This window comes from Calonectris borealis, chromosome Z (assembly GCF_964195595.1).
Source record: "Calonectris borealis chromosome Z, bCalBor7.hap1.2, whole genome shotgun sequence".
In the NCBI taxonomy this organism is placed as follows: domain Eukaryota; kingdom Metazoa; phylum Chordata; class Aves; order Procellariiformes; family Procellariidae; genus Calonectris; species Calonectris borealis.
In genome coordinates this window covers 7,840,541-7,854,285 of record NC_134352.1, presented here as the reverse complement: position 1 = coordinate 7,854,285, position 13,745 = coordinate 7,840,541, and positions in this window count along the sequence as shown.

The window sequence follows — 13,745 nt, the reverse complement described above, 5'->3', positions numbered from 1 at the left end:
GCAGCTTTTCAAGGCAATAGCTAATAATAACCCCTCACTTCTCCCCAATCCTCAATCATGAATTCTGGTAAGTGCTGTGTAAATCAGGAAATAGACAGCTGCTATCACGGAGAGGAAATAACTGCGGGCTGAGCCAGCCTGAGCCTGCGGTGAAAAACACCATTTCTAAACAAGCTCTTTCAGGAAGACCTATGTGACAAAACTTCCAAGGAAAGAAACGGCATTCACAAGAGGACAATCAGCTTGCTTTAAGGCTCAACCCTAAGGAGTACAATAGGAAGGATTTGTCCAGGGTAAGCTAGGTAGAACAGTCCCCTTCTCAGCGCTGATGCTAAACCATGTTGTCGAAGCAGTGCTTGAAAAGGAAACTTGTAGCATTTTCTTTTCATCATGCCTCTGTCTCCTCTTGTCATGCATTTAGAGGAGCAAGTGTTGTCTTTGCTGATAGGTTTAGGAGATTTGACTTTTTTGTGCAGCGCTCTCTCCTTCAAGGCTCGTACTGCTTATATCGTGCTTACGAATGCCAGCTGCAGACCAGAACTCATCAATATGTGCCCAGGCTGGGATAAGAGACAAAGGTAAAACCAGTCACTGGAAGTTAAACAATTTGGGCTGACACCAGCTGCATCTTCCCAAACAAAGAAGATGAGAAGCAACGGGAGTTATCAACGGGGTCCGAGGGGATTCTCGATTGCTGAGTATTTTTTGCATGTGAGTGGATGCCTTTGTAGAAGAGACAGAAATTGATTCAAGGTAGATATTTTTAAAAAGCACACTGCTTTTTCTGCAAAACTATAATTGTGATTCAAAAATACAGATAAAATCAGTAATAAGGGAAACATACAATGAATAAAGGAGGCGTGGGCTGGAAGCTACATATGGGCAAAAGTAGGTGAGACCAAGTTTGGTTTAAATAGTCCACAGCAGTCATGGAGGAAAATTTCTGTAACAACTGAAAGACGAAAATAAACATTCACAATACAGTGTAAGCTCTGCTGCAAGCACACATGCTGACATTTTTGGTTTTTTCACTTTTCTGGATTTCTCCTTCTGCACAGCTTCAGTTCTCAGATTGTCAGACACCAAAACCACTTTCCCCCAATTAACAAATCAGCTTGTTTAACTTGCTCAGAAGATCCACAGATGGATTATTTCAACAAAAGACACGATAAAGACATTCATTATAAAGGTCACAAATGAAAAAAATTATTCTCTGTTTCTCCTGGTTTCAAAGCAGAATCTTACCACCTCAGTTAGCAAAGTGTAAGCAGGGTACATTAAGATTTCTTGATATTACTGAATCATGGGGGGGAGTTTTCACAGCGAATAAGGGGATATTAACTTTTTTCAGCATATGGAAGCTGCAGCATCTTATAACTCAGCTAAAGTTGTTAAGAACTGAAATCAACCGATGCAATACCATCTCAAGGGTTTCAAGATGAGTTTTTAATGCATTCTGCAAACAGAATCATGTTGATTCTTTCAGAAACAATGAAAAAATCCATCTACTCTTGCTAATAAAACAACAGTGTATCTCACTACAGTTATGGGGCTGCAAATTAAATTTATTTGTCACAAAATAAATTATGTTATGTCAAGTTGCTAGAGTGAACAATAGTTATTGTCAGGAAATAGGTTCAGATAAGTTGTACAAACAACACTTCCTCCCTTGGATTTTCCCAAATTGAAATTGCAGATTGTGGCCTGGGGACAAAGTGTACCCTGAGCTCTCGAAGCAGTGGGAGATTCAGTTCTGGCTCATTTCCTTGGGGTCTCAAAGGGTGTGAAAGTGCCCTCAGCAGACCAAGCCCACAAATGTTCCCTGCTCGCTTTTGTCCTGAGCCACTCCTGCAGGAAATCAGTCATTGCTTTTAGTGATGGTACCCACGGTCCTTTGCTGTTCTTCAGACAAGGTGTCTGCACAGAAGCAATTATAGTGTGGGTTACACAAAATCGTCTCCTCCACACTGTCTTGTAGCTGCTCCTAAGAGGGGGACTATGCCCACCAAAGCCTTGATAGAACACCCATTAAGCTCACTTTAAAAGCACGAAGGACTTGGGTCTTTTTTGTGTGTGTGGTCCTCAGCAGAGGAACAGCCATGGAAATAGCATCAGCTGCACAATGCAAAACATCTTCTGATTAGGCTGTTTTGACTAAGAGCATAAAGCATAAACCAGCAACACTGTGCTCTCCGGTTGCATTGCCTTCTGGTTTCCCTGTGGGGAGGGACCCTCTGGCTGGCAGTAACTCTAGATTTGCAAACCTCTTCTCTGCATTTGCTGCTATAAAAACAAATAATTAGCGCAGTAGCACAAGTCTTTTCTTATTTCATGAATAAAGCATATCAGTAATTAGATTTTCCTTTTTCCCCATACTGCTAAGCCAGTACAGCAAGAGTCACAGAAAGCAAAGAGTTTTGTACAGACTGGATAAAACACAATTTCTAATGAACATCCGATACACAAGTGTCAGATGGTCAGTTGGAGGGATATGACTGTAGAAAGAGTCCAGCCACAGGGGACTTTAGTTTTCAAGTCAGTTATTCAAAACCTGCTGGTGCGCTTAGGGAATTTCCCACAGGGAACGAGGAAGAGGAAAAGAAGCTGTTGGAGAGCGTGGCTGCTTCTGCCCGTCCCCTCTGGCCATCAGGTTTCCAGTTGGCACGTGTGTCAGGAGTGCCTCGGCACTGCTGCCAGGCTGCAAGGAGGAGACAGACACCGCGATTCAGGTTCCTTGAATTGGTTATTGGGGGTTATTTCACACACACCCCCGTGCATTCATCTCCCATCTACTGTCAGAAACGTGTTGGAGAAAAGATGGCACAAGCCATTCTTCTGTCATCCTCCAATTCTTCGAGTGCCTGAGGTCCCTTTCCTTATTCCTTTTCTTTTCTCAGGCAGGTAACTATTAGCTGGACAAAAATTATTAAGTGCCATGTTTCCTTCTGCAGATGTTTACCGAATTTCTGCATAACTGTATGTAGCATTAGTTGGTCATTAGCCATCGCCCTGTAGTCCCAGAAAGGCATTTTAATTGAGTAATAAATAAATAGAGTTCCTTAAGTAATAGCTATTACCTAAAACACCTATGCACAGGTTATTCTTGCTATTCAAAGTCACCTTTAAAGTTACTGGCAAAAGAAGGTCACACATAAACACCCTCTCTCTCCAGCTGTAATTTGACTGTTTCATGCTCTCAGGCCTACATGAGAAATGAGCACCAAAATGATGTTATAGAAACTTATACCAACTTTCTTCTGGAAAAGAGTTATTATTAAGTCTAAGACATGTCTTGTGAGCTGAATCCACAGAATTTTCTGAGCAAAAGTTTGAAGATTAAGGCAGTGCAGCTAATCATGTTTAAACACCATTAAGACAAGAAGGAAGAGAGACCGTAAGGTCAGCACTGGAGCTGCAGGAGAAGTCAGTCCTGTACGTGCTCTGCAGCCCGAGAGTGCAGAGTCTTCCAGTGTTTTTAAAATTTAAATTTGTCAGTGAGGTTTTCTTGGCAATTTATGCAGATCAGGGTTTCACTTCGTTAAATGCAATTGTATCCCCTCCAGAAACCTACTGCTCACACTTCGGAAAAGGTGCAGCTTCACGGTTGGCTTAAAATGGTGTAAGACACATTGCTGCTGGTAGAAGATGGTGTCATCCTCCCACTCCAAGCCCTGGACTACCTTTTTTTTGCATCAGTTCTAGCAACTGAGTGACTACAACACAAGAATTACTAATAGTTTTATTGCTCGCTTAATTTTCAGGCCGATGAGCAAACTGGTCCAACTTACCAAACAGCCATGGGATTGCTATTGCCTAAATAAAGCAATTAGTGAAAATGTGTAGCTGGGGTTTGGGAAAGAAAATGGGCTAAAACAAGGGTAAAACCACTCTTTTAAAAAATGATGCAGTATTATATCAAGTTATGCTGAATGAAGTATTGCATCTTAAGTGATCTGCAAACCCGGGTGGCCTCTGGCTCCAGTTCCACAAGCACTTTTTTCCAGAAAAATACCTGTGCTGCCAAGGGAACTGGTCCTACGCTCCTCTGTCCTGTTCCCTCCCTTGCAATGGTCAAACATTCGTTTGAATTTGGGGGACACGAACTGCACGTCCCCAAAACTGAACAGTTTGGAATTTTTTTTTTTTCTTCTAACGTTACAGCAACAGTTTATCCTATAATCTGATTTAGGTGGCAGTTTGCAGAAAAAAGATCCAGAGCTAGTCATCAATCATAAACTGAATATGAGTCAACAGTACCGTGCTGTTGTGAGAAAGGCAGGCGCTGGATGAAGCTCCGTAAGCAGGAGCCTATCCTGCAAGACAGGTGACTTCCCGCTCTCCTGGGAGCGAGCGCCTTGTCCCGCTGTGGGCACCATATCGAGAGAGACATGGACCTATCGGACCGAGACCCGCCAAGGGATGTGGTAGGGATGAGTTATCTGGACACAGGGCCAAGGAAAGACTGCGCAGTGGTTTAGCCTGGAGAAAGGAAGACATGGCGACAGTCTTCTGAAAGGTGAAAGGCAGCTGCGAACAGGGACCAGCCTGTTCTCCAGGTCCCATGGGAGTATGGTGGGACGGAGGCTTAACATTGCAGGAAAGAAGGTTCAAGTTATATGTTAAGGGAGAACTCCTAGAGGTAAGGTTAGCTGATAACTCAAATAGACGGTGTGGAGCATCTGGGAAAAAATCCTAAGTCTTGGAGACCTCTGAAGCTGGGGAGATAAACATCAGTCAGGGATGATGCCGGCTTTGCTGATTCTGTCTAGGGAAGGGAGGGGATTAGCTTTTTAAGTCCTTCCAAGCTCTATGATTTAATGGTATCCTAGTTAATGTGTATGTTGTGGGTTTTTATACACACATGAATGCATAATATATTCCTACATCATGTACTACTCTCTCTGTGTTTCGCAATTATTGTAGCAAGCCCTATGATTTCAGTAGTCAGGGAAGACTCTTTCCTGCAAAACCCTTTCTCAAAGGCTATAAAGTATAAGTGATTTTTTTTTTTTTTTGTCACAATAGGAAAAATTTTTTGGAACTGCTTCAGGACAAAAAGGTCAGAGGGTGTTCATGCTTGTAGGACATGAATTTGATGATGTACATCTTTTATGTCTCTTACAACATTACCTAAATGATAAAACTGTCTTCTGAACTAAGTTACCTGATCTTTTCAGCACAAGCTTCATCCCCCTTCAAGAATTTGAAGCAGACAGGTTGAGGGGAGAGCCATGTGCTCTATTTTCGCTAATGAATGTTATGCTTTTTTGAAAAATAGCAAAGAGAGGAGGGCAAGGAGAGCACTGAAAACTGGATGCTTTCAGTCAGGACCAGCAATTAGTCACAGACAGCACCACATCATTAATATGCACTCAGCCCGCGAGCGCTGCAGCAATAGCGAGTCCACATCACGTTCAGAACGGACACAGCATCAGCCAACCCTTTTTGCAGGGTCGGTGAATTGGTCTGTCTGGGGCTGCATGTACAGAGTATTTATGGCCAAGCAGCATAAGCCATGGCAGGGTCATGCTTGCAGGAGCCCATGCAAGTTTGTGACGTGCAGAACCGAAGGAGATGCCGCGGAGGATGCTGTTTTTGTGGAAGAGGGGTGGCAGAGCTGCCACTTGCAGTGACTGCCTTTGCCAGCTGGGCTACCTCCTCAGACAGGGATGAAGAAACAGCACTGCCTTTCCCCCCAAGGATGACTACGCTCTGGCTTTTCTATGCAACCTTATAAACAGGCTGTATCAAAAAGAGGCTTTTGTTTTCTAGGCCCTTTGAGTCTTTATGGTCTCCTTTTTAAAAAAAAAAAAAAGCTCTCCAGATAGAGGCAAATGCGTTATCAAGTTTGTACACATGTTTTGTGGACATGTGCCTAAATGCTGCTACCTACCGATCGATTCACTTTGGGGAGGCAGGAAGCAGTTGTAACTCTTCTATCCATATGTGACATGCTTTGCTGCATTATGACACTACATCTCCACTGACTTCGGGTTTTTTTAAATCATTTTTATTTTGAGTATATGATTGTCTTTACCACAAACTGCATTTAGCCAAAACTTTCAATATAATTGGTTATAATGAAAAATGTGTTTGGGGAATAAACTCTTGTTTCTAATGCAAATAGATTCATATTTCTGCTCAATTTTTCTGGGTAGATGAGCACTGCAGGAAATCTGTGCATAGCTGTATTTTTGTTTGATTAATTAAGAAGATTAGCTCAGAAAAGGGTTTTTTAGAGGTAGCAGAATAAATGGGCACTTTGAGACTTTATTATCTTTCCTGAATATTTTCTGTATGAAGTGTTTTGCTGTATCTGGGAAGAAAATAGCAGAGAGAACGACATCAGTGAATATTATGAAGAAGTCCAAATGAAACCAGCATGCTGTTACTTCATAATTTTGTTTTGTCCTTGCCTACCAAACTCCTTTACCTAACTCCTTTTCTTGTCTGTTCCTCAGTTCTAATTTTAACAGCTATTCTGATGCATATATGTTAATAGACTTATATAATTTATACAGTACATCCCAGTAAGGCTGACAACGTACAGCTCACAGCTCAATTCAAGCTAGAGCAATAATTCTAGAAAGCACAGCATAAAAATGGTGCGAAGAGAAATGAAATCAGAACAATACTTTTTATATAAATCATATACATTTCATCTATATTTCATATCCATTTTTATGTAATAACTCCATTTTAGTCATATTTGATGGCTCTAATTTTAGGCAATTAATACCTTTTAACTGTTATGGAAGAAGGGAATTTTGGTGAAAAGGGACAGAGTGGCATAGAACAATAAAACCACTGTCTTTATATATAACTATCTGTGTATATATGTGACATACCCAGATGTGAGTCAATCATTTATCACAGTTACAAAGTATTCTCGCAGCCATAGATGAACAGGCAATTGCAACATGATAAAATTAGCCCAACTGTGATGGTTGCCTAAAGCTTCTGCAAGCATGTAGGTAGGATTAATGATGTAGGATTCATTTCATTCCTACTTACAGAGTAAGGAGCAAAAATCAGCAGGAAAACACTTAGCACATTTTGCTTTTAAAAATGCTATCTTCTGATCATTTAAGTACCGTCACTAGTACCGTAAATGGGGGGGAAGAGGGGCAATGAGACGCTAAATGCACCAGCCTAAGCCTGTTTGCACTTGTAGGATTTCTCAGGGGGGAGTTTCTCCCTTTCTTTTGAGCTTTATACCAGAGGAAGATGGCTGTAAGCGGAAGGGAATGTGACTCCACAGATGTATGGGGCATGCTGACCTCCTTTGTGTTATTTCTCTTCCCCCTTCCCATAGCTGTATGTGTTACCAAACTTATTAAAAACAGAGAGGCTGCATTCACTCATTTACATTGCCTACTGACCAGATACCAGATAACAATTCAGAGATAAATGAGCAATCATTTACTCTAGTGGAAATTTTATAACTTAGAGCAAGATTTGTCCCAATTACTGTCATTTACTGAACATGAACAAGTGACCTGAGGGCATAAAGCTCTGTATCCCATTACTAATTCCACGAGCCATTCACTTACCTCACTTAGAGCATTTTAAAAGCTTTTCTAAAAAAGAGATTGGAAAACTTTCAGTGCGTGGCTATCAGAGGGACTGAGAGGAATAAGTTGGAGTTATTCTCCCCTCCTGTACAGACCCCAAACTCCGTGCAGGCAAGCGGGCTGCCTTCTTTTGATGCTACCTGAGAAACGTGTAACAAAACTCTTATCAGAACAATTTCAATACATCCTGCGTCTGCCAAGAAAGTGTCCTATACTCTAGACCTCTCCTTTTGCTTTCTTTCGATTACACTGCTTGTCAACTTGCATTACAGATGAGTAACACAGAAACATAAAGACATACCCTCCGGAAGAAAAAAAATCAGTTTTATAGGATGAACAAGCTTAATCATACATAGTAATTACATCAGTAAGTGGTAACAACTATAGTATCCTAGAATGCTCCTTAAATCCAACGGTAGTAACATTTAAAAGAGAAATAGATACGTAAACAATTAATAAAGGTAATTACAATCCATACTAAGAAAGTGTATATAATACACATCTATAATAGAAAGCTTTCTGTCAAAAATCTCAGAAGCTGTTTATTTGGTATACAAGTTAAAACTTTCTCCGAAGTCAGAGCACTGTGGATGTCACGGAGAAGTACACAGGATCTATTTTCCTTCCACATTCTGGCAGAATGGGACAACCTGTCATCTGGAGCTCTTCCAGTGATTTCTCACTGACGTACCTCAAAGTGCTTTACAAATAAGTTCATGTGTTTATTCCCACTGGATTGAAACTAAGGCGCAAGGAAATGCTATAACACCTCTAAGGCCAGCGCCTTTCATCTGATGTCTTGAGTTCTTCATGCTGGAACTAGCGGTGATTTTTCTAATGGTGTGGTTCATAAAAAAAAATCTGTTCAACTACCAGTAAACGTTTTGAGGAAAGGATAGTATTTGACACATGTTTGACCTCAGACTTTTTGGAAGAATTTTTAAATATATAAGACCCTTTGACTTTTGCAAAACCAAACCAAAAATACCTGAATTTTCCAGGCTGTTTAAATGGTTGAACAATACAATTTCCCTAATCCATTTCTTCCCCAGAGTTTTAGAGAATAAGCTTTTTAGAGATTTCTGCACTGAGCACAATTGATGACGGATAATTTTTTTTTAATCTTAAAATTGGGACAGTGTTTCTCACCCAGTCTTACACTGCAGGTTTCATATCCTTATTTTACCTATACTGCAGGCTCATGTACCTATAGGATGTGTTAATTGCAGATCTTTGTTGCTCTTCCTGAAGAAGACTCCAAGGCATTATCTAATAAGCCTTTCCTAATATCTGACAAAACTATTATGCGATAGCTATATCTGATATATATATCTCTATCTACATATATGTCAGAAATTTAGCATTAGTTCCCCAAAGCCATTAAATACAACAGCAAAAAATAGAGACAGTATAAATCAACAAAAGAAGCATTTTCATGTTGCCTTTTTCTTTGGTAAAAAAAATGCCACTCAAACAAGAAATAATCTTACTCAAAATTCTTGAATATTATAAATCTAACTTTATTATTGATACAAGAAAATAGGACATCAAATTGGAATAAATATACCTTTCAGCTCCCCTCGGTACCACTAGTATTTAGCAAAAAGGTTGTGTTAACACTCAAAACAATACAACTGACCCAAGAAGACAAACAGTAACAGTAACAAAAAGGGGGGAACACAAATTTTATTCTTTTAAATGGTAAAATTATTTTTCATTTACTTCTTATTATCATTCAAGAGGAACCTACTTGTGAAATAAGTCATGACTTACTTCTGCATTAAAAAAGACCAAGCGTTTTTTTATACGGATTCAGGCCTTTATTCACTTTAGCATGGAACAGTAGTGGCTTTGTGACAAGTACAATAAATGTTATTTTTGTGTCCTGTTTAAAAAATATATGCATTAATATGAAGTGCAATTAATATACTTCTACCTTGGAAAGCATTCTACTATAAAAGATGAAGTTACAAATTTTTTGTATGACTTTGAATACAGTTGTAGCTGGATATTGTTTTGATTTTTAAATTTTTTATTATGTTTCTCTGAGCTATTTTTTCTCCTTTGTTCTTTTCCTTTTTTTTTTTTTTTCCTTCCCCCCAGAAAAGTATACTCCATAGCTCCCAAGCAGCTAACAAAGGTTACCAGCTGAGAATCTGAACAACATAAATCTGGACCAGGAGAAATGTGCATTAGCATTAGTGGGTCAGAAATCACAGATACCTGCTATCCACTTCCCACCTGACCAGAAATCCCCAAAACAAACAGTGACTGATGTTAAGCTTAATTTCTTTCCTCTTGTTAATCAAGACATTTGTTTGGTATCTTTTTGCCTCTGTGTGTGGGGTGATAACATTGGCTCAGATCACTGTTGTCAGGGCTGCCCTGCCTACAGCCTTTTAAGATTTTTTTTTCTGCAGTTACACACATTTTCTCCAGGCGTTTGTACAGTCCCAGCTGCATCTGAATGGATTCATTAAAATGGTTTTCAATATATTGCATCTGTATCAAATATAAATGCAATGTTCTTATAAAAAGGCATTATCTTAGAAATTTCACATGATCTTGAGATGATGTGGGTACCCTGCAATGTTTTATTTCTATTAAGAGAACAGTGTATTCCATTTCCCATAAAACTGATTTTTATGGTATATGGGTCTGCCTACCTATGAAGTAAGGTGCTGTACTTCTGAAAGCTGCTCAGCTGCATAACACATTAAATGTCTCTTTCAAGGTGACTATGGGGAATGTTACTTCTAGTTTATCAAACCTGTTTCTATTGAATTATGCACCCCTGTGGCAGATTATTTGCAGGCTTTATGCCAGATGGATAGAATTCTCTCTATCAGCATTGAGGCTTGTAAACATCACAAATTCTTCCCAGGGTTACTTACTTATTCCAGATGGCACCCGCTGCGCTCTCTGTATCTTTCTTCCAATCTGTGGGGCTTACTTTTTCCCAAGAAGTGAGAATGCTTTAATATTTTACACATTTTTCCTATTTTTATGCCAATATGTGAGAGTATCTTGACAGAAAAAGCAAGAAGTGATTTGCATTTATACTCAGTTCACATTGAATAAGAAAAAAATGAAATTTTATCCTACTATGTCTTTTTAATTCTAAAGTCATTTTCCTAGTTACCAAGGGCTTTCTGAAACTTAATCATAGCCTAGTGTCTGCTGAACCCTTTACTTGCAAGAGCTCAGTCATCAGGCTGTCTCTCTTGACTCACATTTGGAGAACATTATGAAATCTGTGTTATGACGCGCCAATGTCTTTGGAACATTTAAAGTACTAATTTAAGCTATCTCCCAAGAATGTTGAGACAGTTTCATGCTTTGGCTATTTGTGAGCTGTAGGATAATACTCTTCTTAAGGATACCACACTAATCACAGGGTCTGTGAAATTCTCATTACACAGCTCTCAGAGTAGGGAAAAAGGGAGTAAACTCTACTAACTTCAAAACAGGGCTCAGCTCCAACAGTCATAAGTGCGTATGTGCCTCAATATGAAAATTTTAGCCATATGAAGAAAGTTTTAAAATATTATTTTCACTATGCTTTGCATCGTAAATCTGGAGCTTAGTTTACGTCTGTTGTATCTGTATTTTATAAAGCACTTCTGGAACTTTTAATTAACTGAGCATGTCTGCATACCTTTAAACCTTGGGTCAACAAGCTGAATACTGGCGCTTCCATTTTAATCCCGGTTAGTGAACCTTTGCTGCCTCTGGAGCAAAGGAACCAGCCGAAAACAGGCTTAAGGAGAAAAGCTGCCCATCTTTTCTTCCCTGTGTGATTTTAGCACTGGTTTGGACTACCAGCATTTCCACATTTGAAATGCCGCTTTCTTTTTCAGCGTTACCCTTGATCTAATCCTTTCACTTCATGTGCTGTATCGAACTGACCCTACCCGACTCTCCTCTTCCACTCCCACATTATTGCCCACCAGCCTCCTCAATCTGCCCCCCCCGTCTCTTCTGGTCTCTTTTCTTCCTATTTCAGAGCCACTCTTACCCCAGGATCTCTTCAGGTGATTTCCACCTCTTTACCAACCACCTGGTTTTCCAGCCCTACCCAGCAGCCACGGCTCTCACGCTCTGTCGCTCCCAACTTTGTCTTCTCCACGAGTCTCTCTCCATCACCAATTCCCAGTAACTCCTTCCTCTGTTCCTCGCTGTTGGGATCCTCATGCCGTCTTCTCCAATTCTCCGGCCATTCTTAGCCCTCGCTTATGCACGCTGGCTTCCTTGGCTCTTTACCTACCGTGCTCTCATTATCATCAGTCTGCCAACCAGGCTGAATTCTTCCACAACCCACTTGCTTTTGCCTCCTGCCTAAATAGCGCTATTTCTTCAATTTAATTGAGTCCCCTGATTCCAGCTTTTCTCTTCCTTTTTTTGCTGCTTTTGATTTTCTCCAGCCTGACTGTGAGACAGCTTCTGCCATGCATTTTTTTTTCATTTTTTCAATCATCCTTCTTATTTTTCCATGCTGTCCCTGACCACAGGCAAGAACTCCCCAATGACCTCTACAGACACACCAAGCTGTTTCTTTCAAAAGTTCCTCTAAAACCTTCTTTTGCTATTTTTTCTCCCAAAGCAACAAATAAGCTAGTTGTGTACTGAGGATGCTGCCTATCACAACAGGCAGTGCATTTAGCAGCACTTCTTGTACTTCTCCTTTTGACTGACTCCAGCGATCCAACCTTATGCTTAGACTAGGTTGTTCCTGGCATGGATCCTTTTCTTGTCTTTATGCAGCATTTATCACAAAGATGCTAAGGCATTAAATCATGATGATAATACCCTCACCTGCATAATGGGTAAATGATCTGCAGTTATCTGCCTTCTGCTGAAACCTCCCACTGAAAGAAGCGGTCCCTTTGTTACCCTTCAGTCTGGCAGTAAAAATCCTTTCCTCAGAGCTTTCAAATCATGCGAATCAGTGTGTGTGGAGCTGCAAAACAGCTCGACGGCACTTGTATATGTTGTAACGAGACATCTCTGCTACACGCAGAACTTCCATGCTCTTTGTTCTTAAAATGAGCACAAATGCTCTTCCTTGGAAAGACGTGCAAGTGGCACCAGAGGTGCTACTCACTTTGTGTAGAGTCGCCGTGAAATTGTCCTCACTGCTGCTCTGTGGAAGGCCTGGGAGGGATTGGCTTGGGATTCCTGAAGGAGGGAATCTCATCAACGCTTGTTCCGCTTTCATAGGACTGAGGGGTGTGTGTAGTCGTATCTTTCCCACAGAAAGGCTGACCCCAACATTGGCTTCCAGTTGCTAAAAAAATAAGTAACCACAAGGAATGCATTCCCACGACCTGGTATACACAATGATTTAAAATCGGTTAGCCAAGACAATTCCCCCCCAAAATGCCTATATAAAATAGGAAAAGGAAATCTTCTCAAATTACATAAAAAGCTAGATTAAGCAAGCACAAAATTGTCTGTAGTAATTTAAAAGGAGAATGATAAAAGGTAAATGACATTTCCATACACATGAGAATATCCGTTATTTTCAAGATATTCAGGACTTACTATACCGGTGATGTCTATTATAATGTGTTTGAAATCTTTCCTGCTTTATCAGATAACTAAATCTTATCTAAATATTATAAATGCCTTTCAAATAGCCAAATCATGCTCTGTGCCTTAAAGAGTATACCATTATTTCAGCAAAACTGTGTAAGTAAAATTATATTCAGTTCTACTTTTCAGACAATATACATGAGGAGAAATATAGGTTTATTCTTAGTGAAGCCTAGTTTCTTCCCTGTAAGATATTATAGCAGCTGTTCAACAGCTTTACAAAATCATTTTGTATTTGATACAATACCTTGACATGAAAAGGTAAATGATTTACTATCCCAGTTTAGTGACAAATAAGCATTCCAAATGTATAACAACATAGTGCAAATACATGCAAACCCAGACATACAAATGATAGCATAACAACACTTTTCCATTGCTTTAATCAATTTCTATTACCATTACATGAATAGTGTTTTCCCAAGGTGTTTTTCAGAATAGAGGCCTAAATTTTACATACTTTCTGAAATAATTTTCCTGTCACCTGTCACTCAGAAGAGTGACGACTCACTGACTTGCCCCCCAAGCTCTCATGGTCGCTTCTGGATATCAGAATCAACAATTGCAGTGTCATAC